The sequence below is a fragment of the Hordeum vulgare genome, chromosome 1H, assembly GCF_904849725.1.
Source record: "Hordeum vulgare subsp. vulgare chromosome 1H, MorexV3_pseudomolecules_assembly, whole genome shotgun sequence".
Classification (NCBI taxonomy): domain Eukaryota; kingdom Viridiplantae; phylum Streptophyta; class Magnoliopsida; order Poales; family Poaceae; genus Hordeum; species Hordeum vulgare.
This window is the reverse complement of record NC_058518.1, coordinates 17,722,107-17,746,795: the sequence shown is the minus strand read 5'-3', so window position 1 is coordinate 17,746,795 and position 24,689 is coordinate 17,722,107.

Here is a 24,689-nt window from a genome sequence, read left to right as displayed (position 1 = left end):
GTTTCTCTCGAGAGAATTGAGTGGGAGGAAGATAGAACTTGACGAGGTTGTCGAACCTGTCATCCCTCTGGATGGTGGCGCAGGGCAAGGGGAAACCTCTATCATTGCGACGCTGGTTGAGGAGGAAGTTAATGATGATGATCATGAAACTCCAGTTCAAGTTTCTGTCGAACCACGCAGGTCGACGAGACCACGTGCTGCTCCAGAGTGGTACGGTAATCCCGTCTTATCAATCATGTTGTTAGACAACAATGAACCTGCGAATTATGAAGAAGCAATGGTGGGCCCAGATTCCAACAACTGGCTGGAAGCCATGAAGTCCGAGATAGGATCCATGTATGAGAACAAAGTGTGGACTTTGGAGGTACTGCCTGAGGGCCGCAAGGCCATTCAGAACAAATGGATCTTTAAGAGGAAGACGGACGCTGACGGTAATGTGACTGTTTATAAAGCTCGACTTGTGGCAAAGGGTTTTTCACAAGTTCAAGGAGTTGACTACGATGAGACTTTCTCACCCGTAGCGATGCTTAAGTCCGTCCGAATCATGTTAGCAATAGCTGCATTTTTCGATTATGAAATCTGGCAGATGGATGTCAAAACGGCGTTCCTTAACGGTTTCCTTAAGGAAGAATTGTATATGATGCAACCCGAAGGTTTTGTCGATCCTAAGAATGCTAACAAGGTGTGCAAGCTCCAGCGATCCATTTATGGACTGGTGCAAGCATCTCGGAGTTGGAACAAACGCTTTGATGAGGTGATCAAAGCATTTGGGTTTATACAAGTGGTTGGAGAATCTTGTATTTACAAGAAAGTGAGTGGGAGCTCTGTGGCGTTTCTAATATTATATGTGGATGACATATTACTGATTGGAAACAACGTAGAGTTTTTAGAGAGCATAAAGGATTACTTGAATAAAAGTCTCTCTATGAAGGACCTAGGAGAAGTTGCTTACATTCTAGGCATTAAGATCTATAGGGATAGATCAAAACGCCTGATAGGACTTTCACAAAGCACATACCTTGATAAAGTTTGGAAGAGGTTCAAAATGGAACAGTCCAAGAAAGGGTTCTTGCTAGTTCTACAAGGTACGAGATTGAGTAAGACTCAGTGCCCAGCAACTGATGAAGATAGAGAGCATATGCGCTCCGTCCCCTATGCTTCAGCCATAGGTTCTATCATTTATGCGATGCTGTGCACTAGACCGGATGTTAGCCTGGCCATAAGTATGGCAGGTAGGTTCCAGAGTAATCCAAGAGTGGATCACTGGACAGTGGTCAAGAATATCCTGAAGTACCTGAAAAGGACTAAGGAGATGTTTCTCGTGTATGGAGGTGACGAAGAGCTCGCCGTAAAAGGTTACGTCGATGCAAGCTTTGACACAGATCCAGACGACTCTAAGTCGCAAACCGGATACGTATTTATTCTTAATGGGGGTGCAGTAAGCTGGTGCAGTTCCAAGCAAAGCGTCGTAGCAGATTCTACATGTGAAGCGGAGTACATGGCTGCCTCGGAGGCGGCTAAGGAGGGTGTGTGGATGAAGCAGTTCATGACGGATCTTGGAGTGGTGCCAAGCGCACTGAATCCAATAACCTTGTTCTGTGACAACACTGGTGCCATTGCCTTAGCAAAGGAACCACGGTTTCACAAGAAGACCAGACACATCAAACGACGCTTCAACCTCATCCGCGACTACGTCGAGGGAGAGGACGTGAATATATGCAAAGTGCACACGGATCTGAATGTAGCAGACCCGCTGACTAAACCTCTTCCAGGGCCAAAACATGATCAACACCAGAACTGTATGGGTGTTAGATTTATTACAATGTAATTCATATGGTGATGTCAGGGCTAGATTATTGACTCTAGTGCAAGTGGGAGACTGTTGGAATTATGCCCTAGAGGCAATAATAAATATAGTTATTATTATAATTCCTGTATCAAGATAATCGTTTATTAGTCATGCTATAATTGTATTGAATGAAGACTCATTTACATGTGTGGATACATAGACAAAACACCGTCCCTAGCAAGCCTCTAGTTGGCTAGCCAGTTGATCAAAGATAGTCAGTGTCTTCTGATTATGAACAAGGTGTTGTTGCTTGATAACTGGATCACGTCATTAGGAGAATCACGTGATGGACTAGACCCAAACTAATAGATGTAGAATGTTGATCGTGTCATTTTATTGCTACTGTTTTCTGCGTGTCAAGTATTTATTCCTATGACCATGAGATCATATAACTTACTGACACCGGAGGAATACTTTGTGTGTATCAAACGTCGCAACGTAACTGGGTGACTATAAAGATGCTCTACAGGTATCTCCGAAGGTGTTAGTTGAGTTAGTATGGATCAAGACTGGGATTTGTCACTCCGTGTGAACGGAGAGGTATCTCGGGGCCCACTCGGTAATACAACATCACACACAAGCCTTGCAAGCAATGTAACTTAGTGTAAGTTGCGGGATCTTGTATTACAGAACGAGTAAAGAGACTTGCCGGTAAACGAGATTGAAATAGGTATACGGATACTGACGATCGAATCTCGGGCAAGTAACATACCGAAGGACAAAGGGAATGACATACGGGATTATATGAATCCTTGGCACTGAGGTTCAAACGATAAGATCTTCGTAGAATATGTAGGATGCAATATGGGCATCCAGGTCCCGCTATTGGATATTGACCGAGGAGTCTCTCGGGTCATGTCTACATAGTTCTCGAACCCGCAGGGTCTGCACACTTAAGGTTCGACGTTGTTTTATGCGTATTTGAGTTATATGGTTGGTTACCGAATGTTGTTCGGAGTCCCGGATGAGATCACGGACGTCACGAGGGTTTCCGAAATAGTCCGGAAATGAAGATTGATATATAGGATGACCTCATTTGATTACCGGAAGGTTTTCGGAGTTACCGGGAATGTACCGGGAATGACGAATGGGTTCCGGGAGTTCACCGGGGGGGGGGGGGGGGGCAACCCACCCCGGGGAAGCCCATAGGCCTTGAGGGTGGCACACCAGCCCTTAGTGGGCTGGTGGGACAGCCCAAAAGGGCTTTATGCGCCAAGAAGAGAAAATCAAGAGAAAAGAAAAAAAAGGGAGGAGGTGGGAAGGAAGGGGGACTCCCTCCCACCAAACCAAGTCCAACTCGGTTTGGGGGGGGAGTCCTCCCCCCTTGGACTCGGCCGACCCCCTTGGGCTGATTTGAGACGACTTTTCCACGATAGCCCGACCACATACCTCCACGTTTTTTCCTCTAGATCGCGTTTCTGCGGAGCTCGGGCGGAGCCCTGCTGAGACAAGGTCATCACCAACCTCCGAAGCGCCGTCACACTGCCGGAGAACTCTTCAACCTCTCCGTCTCTCTTGCTGGATCAAGAAGGCCGAGATCATCGTCGAGCTGTACGTGTGCTGAACGCGGAGGTGCCGTCCGTTCGGTACTAGATCGTGGGACTGATCGCGGGATTGTTCGCGGGGCGGATCGAGGGACGTGAGGACGTTCCACTACATCAACCGCGTTCACTAACGCTTCTGCTGTACGATCTACAAGGGTACGTAGATCACTCATCCCCTCTCGTAGATGGACATCATCATGATAGGTCTTCGTGCGCGTAGGAAAATTTTTGTTTCCCATGCGACGTTCCCCAACAAAAAGTGCAACAAAGTATTTTTGGTATTTCGTAGATCTGAATATATGATGTGTAAAATAGACCCGGGGGTCATAGTGTTCACTAGAGGCTTCTCTCATGATAGCAAGTATTACGGTGGGTGAACGAATTACTGTCGAGTAATTGATAGAATCACGCAAAGTCATGACGATATCTAAGGCAATGATCATACATATAGTCATCATGTCCGACACAAGTAGACTGATACTGTCTGCATCTGCTACTATTACTCCACACATCGACCGCCATCCAGCATGCATCTAGTGTATTAAGTTCATAACAAACAGAGTAACGCCTTAAGCAAGATCACGTGATGTAGAGGGATAAATTCATGCAATATGATATAAACCCCATCTTTTTACCCTTGATGGAAACAACACGATGCCTGCCTCGCTACCCCTTCTGTCACTAGGTGAGGACACCGCACGGTATGAACCCAAAATCAAGCACTTCTCCCATTGCAAGAATTATAGATCAAGTTGGCCAAACGAAACCCATAACTCGAAGAGAATTACAAGGATACGAAATCATGCATATAAGAAATCAGAGGAGACTCAAATAATATGCATAGATAATCTGATCATAAATCCACAATTCATCGGATCTCGACAAACACACCACAAAAGAAAGTTACATTGGATAGATCTCCATGAAGATCATGGAGAACTTTGTATTGAAGATCCAAGAGAGAGAAGAAGCCATCTAGCTACTAGCTATGGACCCGAAGGTCTGTGGTGAACTACTCACGCATCATCGGAGAGGCAATGGTGTTGATGAAGAAGTCCTCCATGTCCGAATACCCCTCCGGCAAAGCACCAGAACGGTCCCCAGATGGGATCTTGCGGAGACAGAAGCTTGCGGCGGTGGAAAAGTATTTTCGTGGCTCCCTTCTTTGGTTTCGAGATTTTAGAGAATTTATAGGTGAAAGAGGTAGGGAAAAGGAGGCACGTGGGGCCCACGAGCCTGCTAGGCGCGGCCCCCCCAAGAGCGCGCCTAGGGGGCTCGTGACCTCCCACGAGGCCTCCTGCCTTGATTCTCAAGTCCACTGCGTATCTTTCGTTATGGAAAAAATCACCCCGCAGGTTTTATTCCGTTTGGACTCCGTTTAATATTCTTCTATGAAAAAGGTCAAAAACATGGAAAAAACAGAAACTGGCACGAGGCACTGAGTTAATAGGCTAGTCCAAAAAATGATATAAAATAGCATATTCATGCATATAAAACATCCAAAGTTGATAACATAATAACATGAAACCATCAAAAATTATAGATACGTTGGAGACATATCAAGCATCCGCAAGCTTAACTCCTGCTCGTCCTCGAGTAGGGAAGTGATAAAGACCGATTTTTTGATGTGGAATGCTACCTAACATATTTGTTCTTTGTAAAAAATTTCTTGTGGCATGAATGTTCAGATCCGTAATATTCAAAACAATAGTTTAATATTGACATGAAAACAATAATACTTCAAGCATACTAGCAAAGTAATCATGAACTTTTGAAATAACAAGGGCAAAGAAAGTTATGACTACAAAATCATATAGTCTCGCTATGGTCCATCATCCCCACACAAAGAATTTAAATCATGCACAACCCCGGTATTGGCCAAGTAATTGTTTTCGCACTCTTACTTCACTACTGGAAAAAGGGCTATAGGTAATATAGACATTAATGGCGCACCATGTATGTGGTGCGCCACTACTATATAACAGTGGCGCACCAGAGACTGGTGCGCCATTAGTGTCCATATTACTAATGGCGTACCTTGTGTGTTCTGCGCCATTACTATCTTTGTCCTGGCCCCACACCCTTTCTTAGATATATCAGTGGCGCACGAGGGGAAGTGCACCATTACTAGTTTTAAGTAGTAATGGCGCACCACATCCACGGTGCGTCAGTACTAACAATTGTTTTTTCAGTTTTTTTAAAACTACTAATGGAGCATTCTTACCAGGTGCGCCATTAGTAATCCTGGGTGCGCCGTTGATAACCAGAAGTAAAAAAAACTCCCGCTCCCCTCCCCTCGTGGCTCTCTTCCCGATCCAATCCTGTGAAACTCCCGCTCTCGCACGAGCCCTCCGGCCGCCCCTCCCACCTCACCTGCCGCTGCCGGCTGTCCCTCCGGCCGCCTCCGTCCAGCGACCACAGTCCGAACCCCCTGCTCCCCCTCGCCGCTGCGGCACCGTCCGCCTCGCACCCTGCCCTCCCCGCTCCCTCCCTCTCCCCACCGCCGCCAGGAACCCCCGATGATGGGAGAAGACAAGGGCGCCGCCGCCTCACCTCCTCCTCCGCCGTGCTCTCCTCCTTCGGCCACGAGGTTCGGCCCGAGGTTCGCCCCCCTCCCTCCACAAGAAACGGTGATATAAAATTACATTTTGCATAAAGGCAATCCATCTTCCTTTCTCCAAATCTAACTACATAAGGGAAAAGAAGCATTCAGTCACACAGATAGCTTTGTATGCATGAAGACAAGGCTGTCTTGAATAGAACATCAGTAGCATCAGCAAAGCATATGACCAAGGCTAGTGGACTGAATCCAATCGCAATATAATCGTGTTATCTGGTACTCCCTTTGTTTACTTTTATAATTCCTTTTAGACATTTCAGACATAGTGCAAAACAGTTCAATTTTAGTTGTCTGAAAGGACTTATAAAAGTGAAAGGAGGGAGTAATAATTAGTAGCTTGAGCTCAGGCTTCTCACACCAAACCATGGGCCTTGGAACACATGACATGACACAAGAAAATGAAACTATGAATACATTAACTTTTCAGATGGACTAGCACGCATGCCTGTTAGCATAAGAACATTGTAGCATCACAACTCAACTTGTCAATAAGAAAATTGAAATTTGTATTATGCTTTGAGCTCCGCTAAATGCAGACTTGAAACCGTCTGGCGTCGAACCGAGGAAGTTGTAATAACAAGTTGTGTGTTGCCACCAACACCACATAGTTCGTAAAGTTGAGGTTACAGGAGGCTTCCAGCAAGTGAAACAAAGCACAACAGGCTAATTATATAAGGACAGACCTTGTTCTGGATGGAGAAATCGATGAAGTTGGTGTCGACGATGACCCGGTAGGGCGTCCCGAGCGCCATGTTGTAGCTGAAGAAGAGCGCCGACGACACCTGCGGCCTGCAAGCGCACACCGGTTAGACCCAAGACAAGCACCCCCAAAAGTGCGAAACCCAAGCGCGAGCAGGGCGGCACTGACACATTCCGGCCGAGCTTATCCTTCTCGGTGACCTTCTAGTTTAAAGATCATATTAGAGTTTGAATGAATCACGGGCTTGTGATCAAGTATTGTCTACTATAAAGAGGCCGACCCCTTCCAGTGAAACATAGAAGAATATTATTGTTTACTTCTATCCATTTTCCACTAAAATGGGTTTATCTCCATAGTAGATTCTTCCATCAACATGAGAAATTCTAAAGGCCTTGTACAATGCAGGGAGAAATAAATTAGCCTTCCTTTATGCATAGCTTGACTTGCCATGAAGCATGGTACCGAGAGAGGTATCATTCATCTTACTTTTACATTTTACATGCTAATATTACTATTGTGCCATGGTACCGAGAGATGTATCATTCATCTTAATTTTACTTGCCGTGAACCATGTTATCGAGAGGGGTATACCTGTAATATATTCCACCGAAAGAGTGCTCTTCATGTTTGGTAGCTTTGCTTGTTTTTCCGGAATGTTGATTCATTTCCGTTCTGGCAAATTTCAGGCGCTCCATATGTCCACTTTTTAGTAAATGTCATGCCCAAATTTTCTCTCTTTTAGGAATTGTGGTCTGAGGACGAATACGTTATGTGCGAATAGTGCCAAGACAAGCGCGGCCTTTGCGACACGCCTTTCATAGTTGATGATAGGCGCTTTAGCATCATGCTGGATGAGGACTTCAAAGTGGATACAGTAAGCGACAACAACAAGTCTTTTTTCGTAATTAACCATGACTTCTTTTGCTTCAACTTATAATTTTTATTTTTGACTATTCTACTAGCGTATCCCCTGCCATGCAAGACATTATGTGTTGGATAAGATTGGTTTCAGTACTGAAGAAACTATGGAGGTAAAGATAGTTCACTTGAGGACCGAGCATGGTTATACTTTTGCCGTAAAATTGTACAATGCAGACACCTACTCCTTTTTTGAATGCAAAACTTGGGTAGCACTATGCAAGGCTTATGCATTTGAGCCTAATATGCTTATCACCTTTGATATTCGTCCCGAAAATGAAACTGAAGGTAATATCGACATCTGGGTCGATGTGCAAACGCCTCCAGTTCTACCATTATGTGAGTTTCTCAACCACATTTATTAAGTAATTTATATTGTTTATTTCAAAATAGTTGACAACTTATTTCCATTGACAACTTATTTTCATTCTTCAAGAAATGTACGGAAAATGGTGGACAAAACCTATTACTACAATGATGAAGCAGAATTAACTTGTCAGGAGATACATCATCTTGTCCAATTTATCATTGATCTTGAGAATTACAATACCAATCAGCAAACTTCCCGACATTATGGTCAATATGTGCCACTAGTGCACGTGGTGAACTACGGTAACAGGCATGGAGATTGCATGATAAGATTTTCTACTATTACGACATCCATGCATCTTTTGCATAAATTCTTGTAAAACAAAACTATATTGCTAGCTACAAAGCTAATACTATGTTTTTAAATAGAAAATCCCAGAAGATTGTGTGCCTCATCTGATGTTACCAAGAGGTCGCGTTGATGTTATGATGATACGACCAGCACGGCCAGGTCAGCCTAGGTATCTGATTTACTCCTGTCAATACCGGATTTCTAAAACCGATGAAATCATGACAATCAAAGATTGGAAAAAATGTATGGTCTATCCTAGAGAGCTAGTTGGAAGCAACATTGTGCGTAGGCCAAGAATTGGAGACAAGATGATTTCCATTCTCCATAATGGAGAGTCAGGGCCTATCTTGTTTTTTGATATTCTACCTAAGCAGAGGAGTATGTCCTAGATTCAATGTGTTATTATGTCCTAAAATGTGATGATGTACTACAATGTGATGATGTGCTACAATGTGTTAATGTGATGATGTGCTACAATGTATTAAATAGTATTGGTGGTAATGACTATGATGATTATTAGCTATTTCCGAGATGATGTGATGATGTGCTACAATGTGTTAGAGTTGATGATGATGATGAGGAGGAGTTGTGATTATGACTAGTGACCAACTTCTGTTATATGATGTCTCATTGACTATGATGATTACTTCTACATCACTATGTATCGCTATTTTCAAGATGATGTGATGATATTTTATGAAACTATTTTATAGAATATGTATCACTTACATCTACATCACTTATATTCTGTTCTTTAATGTATTTTGTAACCTGTGCAAATACCAGAAAAGCAAAAAAAATCCTAATATTCATAGTAGTGGCGCACCATCTAAAAGTTCGCCATTAGTAAACCCACAGCAGTGGCGCACTTCTGGGCCTACTAATGGCGCACCAGGCGGTGCGCCACTGTTATGTATATTAACAGTGGCGCACCAGGGGTGCGCCATTACTATTTATTAGTAGTGGCATGATAATAGTGGCGCACCTATTGTGCACCATTAGTAGGCAAAATAGGTGTGCCACTAATAGCCTTTTTTCTAGTAGTGCTTTCTCAAACCTTTTCAACTCTCACGCAATACATGAGCGTGAGCCATGTATATAGCAATATAGGTGGAATAGAATGTGGTGGAGGTCGTGAGGCAATAAGGAGGAGATGGTCACAGCGACTCGGCGTATCAATAGGCTATGGAGATGCCCGTCAATAGATATCAATGTGCATGAGTAGGGATTTCCATGCAACGGATGCACTAGAGCTATAAGTGTATGAAATCTCAAAAAGAAAACTAGTGGGTGTGCACCCAACTTGCTTGCTCACGAAGACCTAGGGCAATTTTGAGGAAGCCCATCATTGGAATATACAAGCCAAGTTATATAATGAAAATTCCCACTAGTATATGAAAGTGACAAAACAAGAGACTCTCTATGATGAAGAACATGGTGCTATTTTGATGCACAAGTGTAGAAACAGATAGTAGCATTGTCCCTTCTCTCTTTTTCTCTCCTTTTTTTTGTTTGGGCTCTTTGGCCTCTTTTTTTTCATTGTTTTTTCATTTTTTTTGGTGGGCATCTTTGGCCTCTTTTTTTTATTTCCTCAGATGGGACAATGCTCTAATAATGATGATCATCACACTTTTATTTACATACAACTCAATACTTTGAACAATGACGACTCTACATGAAATTCCTCCGGCAGTGTATCGGGATGTGCAACGATCTAGCATAGTGTATGATGTTGGAACATCTCGCTAGCTATCTTACGATCATGCAATGGCAAAATGAAAGTGACGGCACATGTCATGACACGGAATGGTGGAAGTTGCATGGCAAGATATCTCGGAATGGCTATGAAAATGCCATAATAGGTAGGTATGGTGGCTGTTTTGAGGAAGGTATATGGTGGTTTTGTGCACCGGTGGAAGTTGCGCGGCACTAGAGAGGCTAGCAATGGTGGAAGGTGAGAGGTCATCTATACCATGGACTCACATTAGTCATGAAGAACTCGTATACTTATTGCGAAAGTTTTATTAGTCATCAAAACAAAGTGCTAAACGCATACTCCTAGGGGAAGGGTTGGTAGGTGTTAACCATCGCACGATCCCGACCGCCACACAAAGGATGACAATCAATAAATCAATTATGCTCCGACTCCTAACATAGCGGTTCACCATACGTGAATGCTACGGGAATTACTAACCTCAACACAAGTATTTCTAGATTCACGACACCCTACTAACATAACTCTAATATCACCAAATCCATATCTCAAAAATAATTGTGAGGAAACAAACTTCTCTTACTAATCAATGCACTTGAATATGAAAGTTTTTATTATATCCTCTTTGGATGCCTATCATATTGAGGACTAATTTCATAGCACATGCCAAATACCAAGTTACTTAGAGAGAGACTCTCAAAATGGTATATGTGAAGATCAAGAGTTTTTATTTCTACAAAATATGACACTGCCGTGCTCTAAAAAGATTTAAGTGAAGCACTAGAGAAAAATTATCTAGCTCAAAAGATATAAGTGAAGCACATGCGAGCTAAATTGCCTAACTCAAAAGATATAAGTGAAGCTCATTGAGTATTCTAACAAATTCACGATGAGTGCATGTCACTCTCAAAAATGTGTGCATCAGAGATGATTGTGAGAAAACAAAAAGTAAAGGATCCTATAATACATGACGCTCCAAGCAAAACACATGTAATGTGGTGAATAAAAATATAGCTCCAAGTAAAGTTACCGATGAATTGAAGACGAAAGAGGGGATGCCTTCCCGGGGCATACCCAAGCTTAGGCTTTTTGATATCCTTGAATTTGGATTGGGATGACGTGGGCATCCCCAAGATTAAGATCTTTCCACTCTTTATTCCATTGTCCGTAAGAACATCACCCAAAACTTGAAAACTTCACAACACAAAACTTAAACAGAAACTCGTGATATCATTAGCATAAGAAAACAAACCACCAACTCTTCAGTTACTGTAGTAAACTTGATTTCCATTTATATTGATGTTATATTACTTCATTTTCACTTTTCCATGGCTAGTACCCCCCGATACTAACCATAGTATCGTCAAAATAAGCAATCAACACAACAAAAAAAACAGAATGTGGCAAAAACAGATTTGTATATCTCGTATACCTTTGCTATCCCAAAAATTCTGAAAAATTATGAAAGTTAGGTACATTTGCTTATCAATCAGCATAAAAAAGAATAAACTCAAAATCTCTTTATGGATAGGAATTAAAAATAATTTCATGAGCACAAAGTTTCTGTCTTTTTCAGCATGATTAAACAACTATCACCAAAACTAATCATAAAGGTTCTACTTGGCACAAACACTAAAAAAACATAAAAAACACAATCATAACAGAATTATGATGGTGTGGGCTCAACAAAAAAGAAAGTGAAAAGAAAAAATATATTTATTCATTGGGTTGCCTCCCAACAAGCGCTATAGTTTAACGCCGTTAGCTAGGCATAAGGCGATAGAATCAAGTATCGTCATCTTTGGTGCTCAAACCTTAAGTAGCTCTCATCATGGATTCGTAAGGCCATCTTATTTTCTTTATAGGAAAGATTTCCATGCCCTTATTTAATGGAAATTATAATTTAATATTCCCTTCCTTCATATCGATAACAGCACCAACAGTCCTCAGGAAAGGTCTACAAAGAATGATGGGACATGTCGGATTGCAATCAATATCAAGCACAATGAAATCTATGGGCACGCAGTTCCTATTTGCAATAATAATAAAATAATTGATCCTTCCCATAGGTTTCTTAATAGTAGAATCCACAAGATGCGAATTGAAAGAGCACTCATCAATCTCATTGAAGCCTAAAACATCACATAAAGATTTTGGAATTGCGGAAACACTAGCACCCAAATCACACAAAGCATTGCATTCATAATTTTTAATCTTGATTTTGATAGTAGGTTCCCACTCATCATGAAGTTTTCTTTGAATAGATTTTTCCAACTCAAGTTTCTCTTCAAGAGATTTCATCATAGCATCAACGATATGATCGGTAAAAGCCTTATTTTGGCTATAAGAATGTGGAGAGTTTAGCATGGGTTGCATGAAGGAAATACATTCAATCAAAGAGAAACTATCATAATTAAATTCCTTGAAATCCAAAATAGTAATTTCATCACTACTCAAAGTTTTGTTTCCTCTACTCCACTTCTAGTGTTTTTAGCATCAAGATAAGTGGACTCCGAGTCATTGCAGCGTTTCTCAACCAAAGTGGATTCATATCCAGCCCCATCATCATTAGGATTGACATTAGAAAACAAGGATTCAATATGAGTCACACCAAGCACTTTAAGATCTTCGTGATTCTCATCACGAGAACACACCTTTTTAAGCCATTCATGTCTAGCACGAATTTGGGCGGTTCTTTCCTTACTCTCATTCATGGAAACACGCATAGCTTTCAAAGTTTCATCCGTATTAATCTTGGGAGGAGCACATCTCAATTTCAAAGCATCAATATCAAGAGACATTCTATCAACGGTCCTAGCCAAGTCATTGATTTTAAGAAGTTTTTTCTTCTATGGACGCATTGAAAATCTTTTGCGAACTGATAAACTCGTTAATATTACTCTCAAGATCAGAGGCTAATTTATTTTAATTTCCATGAGCATTGTGTAGGAATTGCCAAAGTTATTAGAGGGATTACTAGGAAAAGGCCTAGGATTAAAGTTACCTCTATAAGCATTGTTGTTACCAAAATTATTCCTACCAACAAAATTAACATCCAAACTTTCATTGCAATTCTCTATCAAGGAAGACAAAGGCATATCATTTGGATCTAGAGGAGCACCTTTACTAGCAAACAACTTCATTAACTCATCCATCTTAGCAGTCAAAGAGTTAATTTCTTCTATAGCATGCATTTTTTTACTAGTAGGTGACCTTTCAGTGTGCCATTGAGAATAGTTTATCATGATATTATCTAGGAGTTTTGTGGCTTCTCCTAATGTCATTTCCATAAAAGTTCCACCAGAGGCGGAATCCAAGATACTTCAAGAAGCAAAATTCAAACCAGCATAGAAAATTTGTATAATCATCCAAAGACTCAGGCCATGAGCGGGAAAATTTCTAATCATCATTTTCATTCTCTCCCAAGATTGTGCAACATGTTCATGATCTAGTTGATTAAAATTCATGATATCATTATGGAGAGAGATAATCTTAGTCGGTGGAAAATACTTGGAAATAAAGGCATCTTTACACTTGTTCCATGAATCAATACTATTTTTGGGTAAAGATGAAAACCAAGTTTTTGCTCGATCTCGTAATGAGAACGGAAATAGCTTCAATTTAATCATAACATTATCCACATCTTTCTTCTTTTGCATATCGCATAACTCAATGAAGGTATTAAGATGGGATGCGGCATCTTCACTAGGAAGGCTAGAAAATTGCTCTTTCATAACAAGATTCAACGAGGCAACATTGATTTCATATGATTCCGCACTAGTGGCTGGAGCAATCGAAGCACTAATAAAATCATTATCATTAGTATTCGAGAAGTCACATGATTTGGTGTTTTCAGAATGGTGACTTAGCAAGCGGACAAGCACACAAGCAAACAGAAAGCAAGCAAAAGAAAGGGCGAACGAAAAAGGCAAATATTTGTTAAAAATTTGTGTTTTTAGAAGTGGGGGAGAGGAAAACGAGAGGCAAAAGGCAAATAATGTAAATGCAAGAGATGAGTTTGCGATAGTTACTTGGTAGATATGCTTCACTTTGAATACTCCCCGGCAACGGCGCAAGAAATTATTATTGCTACTTCTTGAGCTTGCGTTGGTTTTTCCCTTGAAGAGGAAAGGGTGATGTAGCAAAGTAGAAATAAGTATTTCCCTCAGTTTGAGAACCAAGGTATCAATCCTGTAGGAGTATCAAGATGAGGCACCAATGAACCTGCGCAAAAACAAACAAACTTCCACCCAACGCGATAAAGGGGTTGTCAATCCCTTCACGATTATTTGCAAGGGGAGATCTGAAGGTGAAAAGTGCAACAAATATTTTTGGTATTTTTGTGGATCTGAATATATGATGTGTAAAATAGACCCGGGGGCCATAGTGTGCACTAGAGGCTTCTCTCATGATAGCAAGTATTACGGTGGGTGAACGAATTACTATCGAGCAATTGATAGAATCGCGCAAAGTCATGACGATATCTAAGGCAATGATCATACATATAGGCATCACGTCCGAGACAAGTAGACCCATATTGTCTGCATCTACTACTATTACTCCACACATCGACCGCTATCCAGCATGCATATAGTGTATTAAGTTCATAACAAAGAGAGTAACGCCTTAAGCAAGATAACATGATGTAGAGGGATAAATTCATGCAATATGATATAAACCCCATCTTTTTACCCTTGATGGCAACATCATGATGCGTGCCTCGCTACCCCTTTTTTCACTAGGTGAGGACACCGCACGGTATGAACCCAAAACCAAGCACTTCACCCATTGCAAGAATTATAGATCAAGTTGGACAAACGAAACCCATAACTCGAAGAGAATTACAAGGATACTAAATCATGCATATAAGAAATAAGAGGAGACTCAAATAATATTCATAGATAATCTGATCATAAATCTACAATTCATCGGATCTCGACAAACACACCGCAGAAGAAAGTTACATCGAATAGATCTCCATGAAGATCCAAGAGAGAGAAGAAGTCATCTAGCTACTAGCTATGGACCCGAAGATCTGTGGTGAACTACTCACGCATCATCGGAGAGGAAATGGTGTTGATGAAGAAGCCCTCCGTGTCCGAATCCCCCTCCGACAGGGCACCAGAACGGTCCCCAGATGGGATCTTGCAGAGACAGAAGCTTGCGGCGAAGAAGAAGTATTTTCGTTGCTACCTTCTTTGGTTTCGGGATTTTAGAGAATTTATAGGCGAAAGAGGTAGGGCAAAGGAGGCACGTCGGGGCCCACGAGCCTGCCAGGGGCGCCACCCCTAGGGCGTGCCTAGGGGGCTCGTGACCTCCCACGAGGCCTCCTGCCTTGGTTCTCAAGTCCCCTGCGTATCTTCTGTTATGAAAAAATCATCCCGCGGGTTTTATTCCGTCTCTACAAGAAATCTGTTAATACATGACGGTTTCAATCCGTCACGAACCTGCACAAAACTGTCGTGGAAGGGCATATGTGACGGACATGAGTTCCGTCATGTATATCGCGTCATAATTTGACCACAGCACACTCCATGACGGGCATCCAAATCCGTCACGGACCATGACGGATATTAGCCGTCATCAATGGCAGTTAACTCACATGCACATAACAGCGTTAACTTGTGTACCATATCATCATCTCACATGAATCTGACGTCGCAGCCCATGTAGCAACCAGCACATATAAAATTTCGGCCCACTAAATTTCAGCTCGTTCCAAGAGTGGTGGCCCATACAGTATTCAACCCAATTAGAATTTAAGTACATTAATTTTAAGTAAGGCCCACTAATTTCATTCCAGGGTATTAGTCGATCTCTTATTTCTCTTAGTCTATGGAAACTTAAGTGAACAATATTTTAACAAAAAAAATTGATGTCATTAAAACAAAAAAATAAACATACACAAAAAAAACACATACATGAAAGAAAAAATACCCCAAAAAAGATTAATTTTACAAGCATGTCTTAGAGAACTCTATGCTACTCCATGACCAGCACCACCTAATGCTCCTCGAATGTTAACCAAGGGTCATCCGGCGTTGCTCGTCGTAGATTCATCCATCCAAACCAAAGTCATGAGAATGCATGCCTTTGCTGAAAATGCTCCCATAAACCAAAGTCATGGCTGTGTAGGTATGTCGGCCCGAGGTCGATGATATCATCCACGATGTGGACACACAGATGCACCATGACGTCCATGAACATGGGCGGGAAGTACATCTCAAGCTCACATAGTACGACAACGATCTCTTCATGTATCCTTCATACCTGCTTCACACTTATGGACTTTCGAGAGATAACATCGAAGAAGTTGCATAGACCAATAAGCGTGTCACGAACGTGCTTGCCCATTATCCCTCTAATGGAAACCGGGAGTATCTGCGTCATCATCACTTGAAAGTCATGGGACTTTATCCCGCTGAACCTTTTCTTCTTGGGCTCTAGAAATCATCTTATCTTCCCACAATAACTGGAACTGACTTTGATTCCCATAAGGCACTTGATGAATTGATCGATCTCCTTCGGACTTAAGGTGAAGCAAGAAGGGGGGCAATAATTCTCCACCTTCTTTTTGACTTTTCTGCCCCTTCCCCCTCCTCTGTCTTGGTCTCCGTCTCCTCCTTCTACTTTTTACAGTGGAAGTCTTTCCTGATCTACAAATCTTCCAAGTCTTTCCTTGCCTTTGGCCCATCCTTGGTCTTCTCCAGAATGCTCATTAGTGTACCGAGCAAGCTCTCGAGGACATTCTTTGTGATATGCATTTGATCAGGGAAATGAGGGGTGTCGTGATTGGGCCAGTACTTTAAGTCCCAGAAAACAGACCTCGTTATCCATACCTTCAGCAGCGGCTCTGGCGCCTTTTTGATCTTTCCCGGCGCGGGGCATTGTTCCCAGTTTCTCAACACCTCGTCGATTTCGGCGCCGCTGGTCCTCGAAGCTCAGCCAACCCATTGAATAGATCTCCACGCGTTCTCCACGGGTCATCCTTCTCGAGCCATCTACGATGCCTCATGTACATGATTTTCCTAGACCCGCCATCTTTCATTGACGTAAGCTGCTGAGACATTGTATCATCCATGCATGTCGTGCATCCATAATATCTGTGGCACACCTGGCCTGAGATGTACCCGTAACTGAGATAGTCGTGCACCGTCGTCATCAGCACGGCCCTCATATGGAAATACTCTCCTTTGCTGGCGTCCCATGTCCATGCTGGTGATTTCCATAACGTGTCTAGATCCTCTTGCCGAAGCCCCATATACAGGTTAATACTATTTCCCGGTTATTTCGACCCTTGAATCAGCATGCACATGTGTATGTACTTTGTCTTCATGCACTTCCATGGGGGAGGTTGTACATCCATACAAACACGGGCCAGGTGCTGCGATTTGTGTTCTGGTTTCATGCCATCGGTACTAGCACCAAGCACGATCTTCCTTGGTTCTTCTTTAATAAATCCATATACGATGCTGAATGCTCTCCACTGGCTACCATCTACGAGGTGTCTCAGCCTTGGATCACCTCCATCGCCGGGTTTCTTCCTCTTCGCGTGCCAGCGCATCAGCTTTGCTTCCTTGGGATCTACAAAATAGCGCTGCAGACGGGGAGTGATCAGAAAGTACCATACAACTTTCTGAGGAGCTTTCTTTCCTGCCTTCTTGTATCGAGAAGCATTGCACACTGGACAGTTGGTTTTTTCCGTGTGCTCCCTCCCGATAAATGATGCAATCGTTGATGCATGCGTGGTACCTAATGTGCAGCAAATCAAAAGGGAAAACGATTTTCTTGGCCTCCTCAACACTACTCAGACACAGGTTCCACGCGGGAAGAACATTATTATATGGATACTTCAAATGCTCATCGGGGCTTTTGTCTGTCCATTTGTGTTTGGCCTTTGTCTTTAGAAGTTAGACCGTGCAACTCAAGCGGGTCACCTCGGGATTGCAACCGTCATACAATGGAGTCCTCGAGTCCACTTCAAGTTGAGCTAGCTTGGCCTCCTCTCTAGAAGCATCTGTCTCGCTAGTCGTACTCTTGCGAAGGAGGTCTTGAACATGAGGGTCTTGCACGACTGCACTTAGTAGCATCGAAGACTGCAGCATGACCATCGCCTCTTCTCCGCCATGTCTGGACTCTTCTTTGTCGTGTCCTTAATCTTCTCCGCCGCCGTCTTTTCCGGGCTCTTCCCCGCCCTCATGTCCGGCACCATCATCTTCGTGCCGATCGGTCATCTCTTCATTTAGACTGACGTTGTCATTCCCTGCCATTTGGACATCCTCATCATCATCATCTTCTTCACTTATCCACCGAGTATAGCCATCCATGAAACCATTCATCAGCAGGTGCGCCTTCAAAGTGCCACGATCAAAAGGGTCCAAAAGTAGTCCTTCCTTGCATCTTGCACGCGGACATCTAATCCTAGTCCGATTATTTGCATGGTCCATCACCGTGGATTGCATGTACCGCTCCACCTTCCATCCACTCACCTTCATGACCGACTGCACGGTATAGCAAGCAAAAGTGTTATAAAATATATAATGCATGCATGCTTAAAAGTCATATAATATTTTGGCATGACCTTGCCTAAAAATAGGACATATTGAGTTCGCTCGAAATTCACCGAAACGAAAATAAATCGACATTTCGGCAAAACATAAGCAACTCAATCGAAGGGCATGTCACACTCACACAAATCTCTCCATATATATATCCAAAAAAATATATTCTCATTCATACACATATTCCCATTCTTTAAGTGAACAACTTTTTACTCACCTATATATCTCCCGAGAGAGACCGATCGAGAGAGATGATGAGAGAGACCGATCGAAAGAGCACGCATGGATGGCTAAATAGCTAGCTAGATCTAGTTGTTTGGGAGGAGAGGTGAATCTAGCTATCTAACTAATGGAGAGGGAATTATGGTGGAGGGGGGAAATTTATATAATTGGGAGAGGAAGAGAGGTAGGACAAAGAGAGATGTGAGAAAGCCATTTATGAAGGAGAGTTATGATGGAGGGGGACATTAATGAGGAGAGAAAAGAGGTAGGAGGAAGAGAGAAGAAGAGCAACAATGGTGTGGAGAGTGTGGAGAGGGGAGAGGAGGGGGAGAGAGGTCAAAGTGGGGGAGAGCAGGGGGACGGGGGTAAAAAGCTGGCAGCCACAACTAGCAGTAGCGTTGGATACCAGAGAGCGTTGCTGCTATGCTATTAGTAGTAGCGCTGCGTATCCGTGAGCGCTACTACTAAGTGGGGCCAACTAGCAGCAGCGATGCTGCAAAACAAAGCGCTACCGCTAAACACTTAGAAGTAGCGCTGGGTTTTGGGCTACGCTGCTACTACATCTACCGTCGGTGGCATCGTCTGCTCCCACATAGTAGTAGTGTGTTTTTAGTAAGTAGCGCTACTGCTAAGGTGTTAGTAGTAGCACTTAACTGGATCAACGCTACTACTAATTAGCAGCAACGTTTTCTTTTTTCCAGCGCTACTACTGAGGTCCTGCCTATAAGGTTTTTCCTAGTTGTGAAGGGAAGCATTCCCACTCTCTGCTAGCTCGGCCAGCGGTGAACCCACCTTTGAGACCTGGTCCGTCAGGAGGTCTCGGGCAGGGCTGAGTCAGAGAAAGGAGTGCGTATGTTTATCAACAGAAGCTCGGTATAATTCCATTAAATATAGTTCGGATTCCATACCTTTGGACCTAGGGCTTGATCCTAGGGTTCCTTCGAGGAGCCCTCTCGAAGGCCCCGGAGCCCTCATCGGTATCCTTGCTATTTTTGGGTAGGACAACCTTGCTTCTAGAGGGTCTCTTCGGGGCCTCGGGAGGCAAGCCTTGCTTGGCCTCCTATGGCGCCGCTCTCTTTCTTGTTTGGAGGGAATCTTTTTCCTCTCGATCCTCCCCATCCTCTTCCTCGTAGACGGAGGAAGCGTGGGTGTCTCTGGACTTGGTATCCAGAGGACCCCTTGAGTGGTGACGCCGTCTCCCTCTTCTTCTTCTCCTTTTTCGCTAGTACCGTGTATGGCGCCACCACCAGCATCACGGTCAGCAATGCCGACTTTGGGTCCTCGGGCGGGGGGCTCGGCCATTTACTTTCCCTGCCTTTTTCATCCAGCCTTGCAGGGATGATGGGGGAAGGATAAGATCTTTGATATAGATTGTCGGCCATACCTCCCAGGGAGGGTGCTCGACATCCACGTCGACGTCTTCCTCGTCGGCGGCCATTCCTGTTGAGGCTGGAACGACACCTTCCACAATTTCTCGTGGGTAGGTTGGTAGAACTAGCTCACAGAGCTAGGGTCGCCAAGCTGGTAGGATCACATAGGAGTGTCCGACGCTGGCAAGGAAGGATTCGGCGGTGGAACATGACCTGAACCACGTCGGTCAGCTCGATATTAGCCTCCACCATCTGTGTGATGCTTTTCTACAGCGCTTTCACCCCCAATGATGATCCCTAGTCAAGGCCTCTTCTGACCCACGAGGTTAGCTTGTCGGGAGGTTCGGATCTGAACTCGGTCGGTACCGACAAGTTTGCTTCCCGAGGTTGAGTGATGTAAAACCACTCCTTTGCCAAACTTTGATGGTGTCGATGAATGTACCCTCTGGCCATTCAACCCGGGGGAGTTTGTTGATCATGGCTCCAATATAATGGTATTTTGGCCGCTGACTAACTTTGGCTTGACGTTGAAAGTCTTGATCCATAAGCCGAATTGCGGATGAACCTGCAGGAAATCCTCATAAAGGGTATTGAATGCAGAGATGTGCATGAATGAGTTTGGGGGAAGATCATGAAAATCTAACCCGTAGTAGAACATTAGCCCTTGGCGAAGGAGTGGAGCTGGAAGCCTAGTCCTTGTATGATGTGAGGGATGAATACCGCCCTTTCGCGTGGCTTTGGTGTAGGCACCACCTTGCCTTCCTCCAGCGCTTGATGGGTAATATCCGGTGAAAGAAAGTTGGAGTCCTTCGGCTCTCGGATATCCTGCTTGGAGATGCATGAAACCTCCCACTTGTCATGGGAGCTGAGCTGGCCATGGCTAAACTTGGGGAAGGAAAGTTGGGAGAGGACGGGAAGGGAAATGGATCTGGGCGCTTAGAGCTTGAAAGAAAGGGGGTCGAGTCTGGATTGCGTGTGATGGCTTTGAGAATCTTTTTCCCTTTTTTGTGGGGCCGCAAGACCAAGGCTTCCCATTTATTGTGTTGTAGGCCCTGCCACTTCCCGAAACGACCGTGCCGATGAACGGTTGTGGGATTACCTATACTATTTCTCATATTTCCTTAAACACGAGGCACCATCTTCTCACGGACAAGACGTGCCCGTGACAAAGCAGCCTCGAACAGGGAATCGAGTTTTTGTCATAACTTGCTATCAAAAAGGTTGTCAGTTTTTGTCAAAAAGATTGTTAGGTGAGGAACTGTTCACACTCCGGAATTTAGGCCTTATGACTAAGCAGTTCCAATTTTAAAGGCATTACATCAACAAACGACCAAGTTTAAACCAACCGAACATGAAGGGAACTCGCCTCGCAAGCCGATTACTCTGGATAGATACACGGAAATCCCGAAGACCATATAAATCATCGTTGGATGCTAGTTCGGGGCGACTAAGGGAGTCTGGGATTAAGGGGTCCTCGGACGGTTGTCCTATTTCCTATAGGCTGACCTAATGGGCTGCATTTATGAAGACTGGACTGCGTGACGACCTCGTGGAAAAGGTGGAAATCTCCGAAGACTGGCGTGTCGTCCAAGTTGAATAGGTTAGGTCGACACATATGTCCCCGGCTGGAGGTCGATGGTATGTGGACTCATGTAGGGTTTTAGCTAATACGATCTCGAGGTAGATCAGCTCTGTATTCCTCATACACCATCAATATAAGACAAGTAGGAAAAACCTTATAGGTAGGAGCATAGTAATTGTTGGGGAACGTCGCATGGGAAACAAAAAAATTCCTACGCGCACGAAGACCTGTCATGGTGATGTCCATCTACGAGAGGGGATTTCCGATCTATGTACACTTGTAGATCGCACAGCAGAAGCGTTAAGAAACGCCGTTGATGTAGTGGAACGTCCTCACGTCCTTCGATCCGCCCCGCGAAACGCCCTACGAACCGTCCCGCGATCCGTCCCACGATCTAGTGCCGAACGGACGGCACCTCCGCGTTCAAAATACGTACAGCTCGACGATGATCTCGGCCTTCTTGATCCAGCCAGAGAGACGGAGAGGTAGATAAGTTCTCCGGCAGCGTGACAGCGCTCCGGATGTTGGTGGTGATCTAATCTCAGCAGGGCTCCGCCCGAGCTCCGCAGAAACACGATCTAGAGGTAAAACCGTGGAGTTATGTGGTCGGGCTGCCTTGAAAAAGTTGTGTGAAATCGTCCCTAATAGCTCCATATATATAGGAGGAGGGAGGGGAGGCTTGCCTTGAGGCTCAAGGAGCCCCAAGGGCTGCACACCAAGGGGAGGAGTCCTCCTCCAATCCTAGTCCAACTAGGATTGGAAGGTGGAGTCCTTCTCTTCCTTCCCACCTCTTTTTTTTCTTTTCTCTTTGAGTTTCTATCTATGGCGCATAGGGCCTTCTTGGGCTGTCCCACCAGCCCACCAAGGGCTGGTGCGCAACCCCAAGGCCTATGCCCCCCCCGGTGAACATCCGGAACCCATTCGTCATTCCCGGTAACTCCGAAAACCTTTCGGTAATCAAATGAGGTCATCCTATATATCAATCTTCGTTTCCGGACAAATCCGGAAACCCTCGTGACGTCCGTGATCTCATCCAGGACTCCGAACAACATTCGGTAACCAACCATATAACTCAAATACGCATAAAACAACGTCGAACCTTAAGTGTGCAGACCCTGGGGGTTCGAGAACTATGTAGACATGACCTGATTGACTCCTCGGTCAATATCCAACAGCGGGACCTGGATGCCCATATTGGATCCTACATATTCTATGAAGATCTTATCGTTTGAACCCCAGTGCCAAGGATTCATATAATCCCGTATGTCATTCCCTTTGTCCTTTGGTATGTTACTTGCCCAAGATTCGATCGTCAGTATCCGCATACCAATTTCAATCTCGTTTATCGGCAAGTCTGTTTACTCGTTCCGTAATACAAGATCCCGCAACTTACACTAAGTCACATTGCTTGCAAGGCTTGTGTGTGATGTTGTATTACCGAGTGGGCCTCGAGATACCTCTCCGTCACATGGAGTGAAAAATCCCAGTCTCGATCCATACTAACTCAATGGACACCTTCGGAGATACCTGTAGAGCATCTTTATAGCCACCCAGTTACGTTGTGATGTTTGATACACACAAAGCTTTCCTCCGGTGTTAGTGAGTTATATGATCTCATGGTCATAGGAATAAATACCTGTCACGCAGAAAACAGTAGCAACAAAATGACACGATCAACATGCTACGTCTATTAGTTTGGGTCTAGTCCATCACATGATTCTCCCAATGATGTGATCCAGTTATCAAGCAACAACACCTTGCTCATAGCCAGAAGACCCTGACTATCCTTGATCAACTGGCTAGCCAACTAGAGGCTTGCTAGGGACGGTGTTTTGTCTATGTATCCACACATGTATCTAAGTCTTCATTCAATACAATTATAGCATGGATAATAAACGATTATCTTGACAAAGGAATTATAATAACAACTTATTTATCATTGCCTCTAGGGCATAATCCAATAGTAGTAGCGCTGGAAAATAGCACGCGCTGCTACTACTTAGCAGTAGCACTGGAAATGGGACGCGCTATTGCTACTTCCCATAGTAGTAGCGTTGGATGAATATCCAGCGCTACTGCTAAACTGGGCCCAACGAGGCCACCCAGAGTATCTTTAGTAGTAGCGCTGGTATGCAAACAACACTACTGCTAAGTTCCATAGCAGTAGTGCTTCGCTATAACCATCGCTACTGCCAAAAGGTTCCAATGAGTACACTGACAACAGCTATAGTAGTAGCGTTGGCGGAGGCAAGCGCTACTGCTAAGTCCAATAGAAGTAGCGCTCCTTTGAAACCAACGCTATGGCTACACGTGGTTGTGGGAAGCTTTTCACCCACACACACACCCCCTCTCCCCTTCCTCCCCCTTTGACCTCCTTTCTCCTTTCCTTACGTCTCCACCATTCTCGCCCTTCTTTTCTCTTTCTTCTACCTATCACCCACACACACACCCTCTCCCCTTTCCTCCCCCATTTGCCCTATCCCCTCCTTTCTCCTTTCCTCCACCATTGTTGCCCTTTCACCCACACACATCCCCTTCCCCCCTTCCCCTCCACCCCCTTTGCCCTATCCCTTCCTTTCTCCTTTACTCCACCATTATTGCCCTCATTTCACCCACAAACACCCCCTCTCCCCCTTCCTCCCCCCTTTGCCCTATCCCTCCTTTTTACTTTCCTCTGTGTAAGTTACTTCTCCACCATTGTTAATTCTCCATTATTTAGCCGTGCACATTATCTCTTGGGATATATATAGGTGAGTAAAAAGTTGTGCATTTCAGTAATGGGAATATGTGTGTTTATAATATGAAGGGATATTGTGTGAGTGACATGACCCGTGACTTGCTTATTTTTTGCCGGAATGTTGATTTATTTCTGTTTTGGCGAATTACAAGAAAACTCGATATGTCCTATTTTTAGGCATGGTCATGCCAAATTTTTATTTGCATGCATT